This window comes from Coregonus clupeaformis, unplaced genomic scaffold (assembly GCF_020615455.1).
Source record: "Coregonus clupeaformis isolate EN_2021a unplaced genomic scaffold, ASM2061545v1 scaf4842, whole genome shotgun sequence".
Classification (NCBI taxonomy): Eukaryota; Metazoa; Chordata; class Actinopteri; order Salmoniformes; family Salmonidae; genus Coregonus; species Coregonus clupeaformis.
The window spans coordinates 11,494-20,370 of NW_025538296.1; the positions used below are offsets into that span (position 1 = coordinate 11,494).

The 8,877-nt window shown below is 42.4% G+C and overlaps 1 pseudogene; it reads left to right on the forward strand.

Moving 5' to 3' along the window:
* Nucleotides 1-217: 217 nt before the first annotated feature.
* Nucleotides 218-2,272, forward strand: LOC121555253 (annotated as a pseudogene).
* Nucleotides 2,273-8,877: the final 6,605 nt, after the last annotated feature.

Below are 8,877 nucleotides of genomic sequence, written 5' to 3' on the forward strand. Positions count from 1 at the left end.
GAAGGTCTACTCTGTTAGAGGATCAGTATTAACATCTACAATCTCTATCTCTCCTTTATCTATGTAGTGGATGGTCTACTCTGCCAGAGGATCAGTCCAGGTGTGCAGTGTGTCAGCAGGTGCTGAGGGATCCAGTCTCTATCACCTGTGGACACAGGTTCTGCAGACAGTGCATCACCAGATACTGGGAGAAACCTGCTCCTTCAGGAGACTATGACTGTCCTCAGTGTAGAAAGAGATCCAGAACACGGCCTGTACTACAGCAGCTGAGTCAACCCAATAAAACAAGAGGCTCTGAAAACAGTAAGACCACTTGCACACGTGGGCCAAGTCAATACCTTAATATGATTTACAGTAGTTAACTACAATATTATGAGATAATATAAGTTACTGTAGTTGTGGAAGGCCCACTTTTCATCCTGTCAATGAATGTTTCTGATACACATCATTTTCCCTCTTCCCTTGTAGTGGATGACAGCCTGCAGAGAGCTATAGTAAACCATAAAGACAGTCTGAAAAGGAGGTATGAATGTGTGATAGAAGGCATGGAAAAAGCAGGGAACCAAACTCCCCTCAACAGGATTTACACAGAGCTCTACATCACAGAAGGAGAGAGTGAAGGGGTTAACAATGAACATGAGGTGTGGCAGCTAGAGACAGCATCCAGGACACCAACCTCACATGACACAGCAATCCACTGCAATGACATCTTTAAAACCTTACCAGGCCAAGAGAGAAGCATCAGAACTGTGCTGACCAAGGGCATCGCTGGCATCGGAAAAACAGTCTCTGTGCAGAAGTTCATCCTAGACTGGGCTGAAGGGAAGGCGAACCAAGATGTGGATATCATATTTGTGCTTCCTTTCCGGGAGCTGAACTTGATTAAAGATCTCCAGTACAGTCTTCTCAGACTTTTAAATGGCTTCCACCCAGAACTAGACATAGGCAATGCAAAGAAACTCACTGCCTGTAAAGCTATGTTCATCTTTGATGGTTTGGATGAAAGCAGACTTCCATTGGATTTCCAGCACAATGAAAAGGTGTCTGATGTCTCCCAGACATCGTATGTCGATGTTCTGCTGACAAACCTCATCAAGGGGAATCTGCTTCCCTCTGCTCTCCTATGGATAACCTCCCGACCTGCAGCAACCAATCAGATCCCCCCTAAGTGTGTTGACCAGGTGACAGAGGTACGAGGGTTCAATGACCCACAGAAGGAGGAGTACTTCAGGAAGAGATTCAGTGATGAGGACCTGGCCAGCAGAATCATCTCACACATAAAGACATCAAGGAGCCTCCACATCATGTGCCACATGCCAGTGTTCTGTTGGATTTCTGCAGTAGTCCTTGAACACATGTTGAGTACAGACAAGAGGAGAGAGATGCCCACGACTCTGACTGAGATGTCAATACACTTCCTGCTCATTCAGACCAGCCTGAAGAACCAGAAATATCATGGAAGAGATGAGATGGATCAACAGGAGCTCATGGAGTCAGATAAGGAAATTCTTCTGAAGCTGGGGAAGCTGGCGTTTGAAAATCTGGAGAAGGGTAATCTCATGTTCTATGAAGAAGACCTGAAAGAGTGTGGCATTGATGTCAAAGAAGCCTCAGTGTACTCAGGAGTGTGCACACAAATCTTTAAAGAAGAGTCTGTGTTATTTCAGAGAGTGGTGTACTGCTTTGTTCATCTGAGCATTCAGGAGTTTCTCTCAGCTGTCTACATGTACCATTGTTACACAACCAAGAACATGGATGCACTGAAGCCCTTCCTCAAGAGAAAGTCTAGAGCTGCATCTGAAGAGCTAACCTTGCATGAGCTGCTGAAGAGTGCCGTGGATAAAGCCTTGGAGAGCAAGAACGGACACCTGGACCTCTTTGTCCGCTTCCTTCATGGCATGTCACTGGAGTCCAATCAGAAACTCCTACGAGGTCTGGTGACACAGACAGAAAGCAGTCCAGACAGCGTCCAGAAAACAATCCGATCCCTTAAGGTGATGCAGAGGAAGAACATCTCCCCTGAGAGGTGCATCAATCTCTTCCACTGTCTGATAGAGATGAAAGACCATTCAGTACAGGAGGAAATCCAAGCGTACTTGAGGTCAGAGAAGAGATCCAAAACCTCACACTTTCTCAGTGTTCAGCACTGGCCTACATGCTACAGATATCAGAGGAGGTTCTGGATGTGTTTGACCTGAAGGTATACAAGACATCAGAGGAGGGTCGTAGGAGACTGCTCCCAGCTGTGAGAGGCTGCAGGAAAGCTCTGTAAGTATTCATGGAAATATCCCACACCAAAATACATTGTAGTTACAGCAGCATTTTTATTGGCTGACTGGCTCTGTAAGTACTCATGTGACTATCCCTCAGACCAAACTTTACTGTATGTAAGAACAACAACATTTTCATTGGCTGACTAAACTTTCTATCAGCTGAAAAGTCTTAAACAAACGGATCAGAAAAGTTGTAGCATTGAGACAACTATACCCAGTGTTCACATTATTAGTGCAGGGGTAACAGTGTAAGCAGGAAAAGCTAAATGTAACATTTTAATACAACCTGTCCCTCATGGTATTTACTCTGTTCACAGACTCACTGGCTGTAAACTCACAGACACATCCTGTGACGTGTTGGCCTCAGTTCTCAGTTCAAACCCCTCAAACCTGAGAGAGCTGGATCTGAGTAACAATGACCTGAAGGATTCAGGAGTGAAGCTGCTCTCTGCTGGACTGGGGAATCCCCACTGTAAACTGGAGACTCTGAGGTCAGTATTCCTGTAGTTGGTCAACAAGTGATAACTGTTCACCAGATCCACATGTGTTTACCAGGCACACATAGTCCACACCATATGTGTTTGGACAGTGAAGCTTACAGTTTTACATTTGGTGCTATGCTCCATCATTTTGGATTTGAGATATAATGTTTCATATTAGGCAACAGTACAGAATGTCACCTTTTATTTGAGGATATTTTCATACATATCTGTTGTACTGTTTAGAAATGAAAGCACTTAATGTATCTAGTTCTCCCATTTGAAAAAGTAATAAGTATTTGGAGAAATTAATTTAGTCCAAAGTTTAGTATTTGGTCCCATATTCCTTACCTGCAGTGATTACATCAAGCTTGTGTTTCTACAAACTTGTTGAATGCATTTGCAGTTTGTCTTGGTTGTGTTTTGGATGATGTTTTTCCTAATAGAAACTGAATGGTGAATAATGTCCTGTCATTTTGGAGTCACTTCACTTGTATTGTCAGTAAGAATAGAAGATCATGTGGATGCTACTATGATTATGAATAATCATGAATGAATCGTGAATGATGATGAATGAGAAAGTTACAGAGGAACAAGGATCATACCCCCTCTGTTATTGGTAATGGTGAGAGGTTAGCATGTTTTGTTGTAGCCTCTGTAACTATCTCATTCATTATTTTTCATGATTCATTCATGAGTTTTATTAATCATGGCATTATAAGGATTAATTTTGTAGTGTTTCGAAACATGTTATCTACTCACTTAGACAGAAAATTACTCCAGTCATCATCCACCATTCAGTTACTATTGGGCAAAACATAACCCAAAACACAACCAAAACAAACTGCAAATGCAACCAACGAGTTTGGGACCAAATACTAAACCTTGACTATTTTAATACACTATAAGTGAATTGGTCAGAATACTTATGACTTCTTCAAATGGGGGGACTAGATACATAAAGTGCTTTCATTTAAAATGTTAGCTTCTCTGTCAAAATAGATATGGGGTGGAATGTATACTCAATACAATCTAAATCTGATACCTCACTGTCTGTCTTTTGACTGATACTGCTTTTTAAACTGCTCTGGTCAGTCTACTCAAATATTTGTACTATACACGTTTCTCTCTACACACAATATTATGATTTTTTTTTTCTTCCTCACTGTACATGTTTCTATCTAGAAGCAATAATCTGAAAATTTCTAATAATGATACATTCATTTATGAATAGATATGGCAGGTTTCAGGACACTGATATATCTGAATATGTTGAAAAAAATATACTGCCACTATTTTCACCACCAAAGAATAGCAGTGTGGTTTTAATATGATTTGACTCTTTGCAGGCTGTCAGGCTGTCTAGTCACAGAGGAAGGCTGTGCTTCTCTGGCCTCAGCTCTGAAGTCAAACCCCTCACACCTGAGAGATCTGGATCTGAGTAACAATGACCTGAAGGATTCAGGAGTGAAGCTGCTCTCTGCTGGACTGGGGAATCCCCACTGTAAATTGGAGACTCTGATGTCAGTATTCCTGTAGTTGGTCAACAAGTGATAACTGTTCACCAGATCCACATGTGTTTACCAGGCACACATAGTCCACACCATATGTGTTTGGACAGTGAAGCTTACAGTTTTACATTTGGTGCTATGCTCCAGCATTTTGGATTTGAGATAGAATGTTTCATATTAGGCGACAGTATATAATGTCACCTTTATTTGAGGATATTTTCATACATATCTATGTTACTGTTTAGAAATGAAAGCACTTTATGTATCTATTTCTCCCATTTGTATATGTCGTAATAATTTGGACATATTCACTTATATTGTATTAAAGTAGTCATAAGTTTAGTATTTGGTCCCATATTCCTTACCTGCAGTGATTACATCAAGCTTGTGATTCTACAAACTTGTTGAATACATTTGCAGTTTGTCTTGGTTGTGTTTTGGATGATGTTTTTCCCAAAAGAATCTGAATGGTGAATAATGTCCTGTCATTTTGGAGTCACTTCACTTGTATTGCCAGTAAGAATAGAAGATGTTTCTGAACACTTCTACATTCATGTGGACGCTACCATGGTTATGAATAATCATGAATGAATCGTGAATGATGATGAATGAGAAAGTTACAGAGGAACAAGGATCATATCCCCTCTGTTATTGGTAATGGTGAGAGTGTCACGCCCTGGCTCTGGGGACTCTCGTATGTTGAGCCAGGGTGTTAGTTTCTATGTTTTGTGTTCTAGGTTGTGGGTCTAGTTTTTGTATTTCTATGTTGGCCAGGGTGGTTCCCAATCAGAGACGGCTGTAGCTCGTTGTCTCTGATTGGGAGCCATACTTAGGTAGCCGTTTGGAATTTGTTTGGTGCGGTATCTTGTTCCGTTTGGTTTGTGTCTGCACCGTAGGACTTCACGAATCGTTTGTTGTTTTGTTCGTTGTGTTGTACATCAAATAAAAATGTATGCATATCACGCTGCGCCTTGGCCCGCTTCATTGAATGACGATCGTGACAGAGAGGTTAGCATGTTTTGTTGTAGCCTCTGTAACTTTCTCACTCATTATTATTATTAATGATTTTTCTTAATCATGGCATCATTAGGATTCATTTAGTAGTGTTTAGAAACATTTACATTTTAGTCATTTAGCAGACGCTCTTATCCAGAGCGACTTACAGTTAGTGAGTGCATACATTATTTTTTATTACATTTTTTCATACTGGCCCCCCGTGGGAATCGAACCCGCAACCCTAGCGTTGCAAACGCCATGCTCTACCAACCAAACTACATCCCTGCCGGCCATTCCCTCCCCTACCCTGGACGACGCTGGGCCAATTGTGCGCCGCCCCATGGGGTCTCCCGGTCGCGGCCGGCTACGACAGAGCCTGGATTCGAACCAGGATCTCTAGTGGCACAGCTACAGAAACCTGTTATCTACTCACTTAGACAGAAAATTACTCCAGTCATCATCCACCATTCAGTTACTATTGGACAAAACATAACCCAAAACACAACCAAAACAAACTGCAAATGCAACCAACGAGTTTACAACCAAATAGTCAACTTTTGACTACTTTAATACACTATTAGTCAAATGGTCAGAATACGTTTGACTTCGTCAAATGGGGGACTAGATACATAAAGTGCTTTCATTTCTAAACGGTGAAACAGATATGTATGAAAATACCCTCAAATAAAAGGTGATATTATATACTGTCACCTCATATGAAACATTTGATCTCAAATCCAAAATGCTGGAGTATAGAGCCACATTTAAAATGTTAGCTTCACTGTCAAAATAGATATGGTGTGGACTGTATACTCAATACAATCTAAATCTGATACCTCACTGTCTGTCTTTTGACTGATACTGCTTTTTAAACTGCTCTGGTCAGTCTACTCAAATATTTGTACTATACATTTTTCTATCTACAAGCAATACTTTGATAATTTGTCATTTCTAATAATGAAACATTCATATATGAATAGATATGTCAGGTTTCAGGACACTGATATATCTGAATATGTTGAAAAAAATATACTGCCACTATTTTCACCCCCAAAGAATAGCAGTGTGATTTTAATATGATTTGACTATTTGCAGGCTGTCACGCTGTCTAGTCACAGAGGAAGGCTGTGCTTCTCTGGTCTCAGCTCTGAAGTCAAACCCCTCACACCTGAGAGAGCTGGACCTGAGCTACAATCACCCAGGAGACTCAGGAGTCAGACTGCTCTCTGCTGGACTGGAGGATCCACACTGCAGACTGGAGAAACTCAAGTATGTAGAGGGTTTATGTCAATGTTCATATCAGACATGTTGGAGTTATCAGGCTAGTTAAGACAAACATTCTGACCACCACTTGGACTAAGGTATATAAAGACTGTGTGTGTGTGTGTAAGTGTGTGAGTTCACGTGTGTGTGTGTGTGTCCAGTGTGTGTGTGTGTGTGTGTGTGTGTGTGTGTCTGTGTGTGTCCAGTGAGTGTGTGTGTCCAGTGTGTGTGTTTGTCCAGTGTGTGTGTGTGTGTGTGTGTGTGTGTGTCTGTGTGTGTGTGTGTCTGTGTGTGTCCAGTGTGTGTGTGTGTCCAGTTTGTCGTGTGTCGTGTGTGTGTGTGTGTCCAGTGTGTCCAGTGTGTGTGTGTGTGCACGTGTATCAGTACACACACTGGACACACACACACACACTGGACACACATACACACTGGACACACACACACACACACACACACTGTAAACACACACACTGGACACATACACACAAAGGACACACACACACACAAAGGACGCACACACACACACACACACTGGACAAACACACACACTGGACACACATACACACACACTAGACAAACACACACACGCAAACACACACACACACACTGGACACACACCGGACACACACACAAACAGAAACACACACTGGACACACACAAACAAACACACACTGGACACACACTGGACACACATACACACACACACACACACACACACACTGGACACACACCGGACACACACACAAACAGAAACACACACTGGACACACACACAAACACACAGACTTACTCACACTGGACACACACACACACACACACAAACACTCTGGACACACAAACACGAACACTGGACACACTCATACACTGGACACACACACACACACTGGACAAACACACACACACTAGACACACACACATACACTAGACACACACACACACACACACACACTAGACATACACACACACTGGACACACACACACACAATGGACACACATACACACACTGGACAAACACACACACACACACACTGGACATACACACACTGGACAAACACACACACACACACACTGGACACACACCCTGGACAGACACACACACACACTGGACACACACACTGGACACACACACACACACACACTGGACACACACACACACACACTGTACACACACACACACACTGGACACACACACACACACACTTGGACAAATGTATATACTGACTGTGTGTGTGTGTGTGTGTGTGTGTGTGTGTGTGTGTGTGTCCATTGTGTGTGTGTGTGTGTCCAGTGTGTGTGTCCAGTGTGTGTGTGTCTGTCCAGGGTGTGTGTCCAGTGTGTGTGTGTGTGTGTTTGTCCAGTGTGTGTGTGTCCAGTGTGTGTGTTTGTCCAGTGTGTGTATGTGTGTCCATTGTGTGTGTGTGTGTGTGTGTGTGTGTGAGTTCAGGTGTATCCCTCAATGACTGTCTGTTCTTCTGCTTACCACTACAGTGTGGAACATGGTGGAGAGAACACAATGAAACCTGGACCTAGAAAATGTGAGTGTTGACTGCTGTGAAGAATATGACTAAGAATAAGTCTTAATTCAAGTGAAGTCAAAGTCAAAGACCACCATCATTACTTACTTGGTCATATTAAATATAAGCTGTAGTTCTACAGAAGCACAAATCAGGGACACCAAAGTTTACAAAGAGTTGCTTTGACAATGTGTGTGTCTGTGTGTGTGTGTGGCATGTTCCTGTTACATTAGAAATGTTGCATGAAGAGTGTGTGTGTTCAGGATGGCGCTGCATACAGGATGTGTGTGTGTGTTCAGTTTGTCTGTGTGTGTGTGTGTGTGTGTGTGTGTGTGTAATTAATGGGAATAAGTGTGTTTTATATTACCATACAGTATAACATATGATCATTCAACAAGTCTCAAGTTACCTTAACTTCTCCTTTTGATACCTAGAAACATCTACATTAAATGAATTAGTGAAAAGTGAGTTAACATTCTAATGTGAATGATGCTGATTTCTAATATTGTGTCTGGTTTCATCCATCAGATGTCTGTGATCTCACACTGGACCCAAACACAGTAAACAGACTCCTCTCTCTGTCTGAGGAGAACAGAAAGGTGACATGTAGGAGAGAGGAGCAGCCGTATCCTGATCACCCAGAGAGATTTGAGTTCTGGCCTCAGGTGCTGTGTAGAGAGGGTCTGACTGGGCGCTGTTACTGGGAGGTAGAGTGGAGTGGGAGAGGGGCTGGTATAGCAGTGGCATATAAAGGAATCAGCAGGAGAGGATGGGGTAATGACTGTTGGCTTGGATACAATGACAAGTCCTGGAGTCTGATCTGCTCTGACAACAGTTACTCT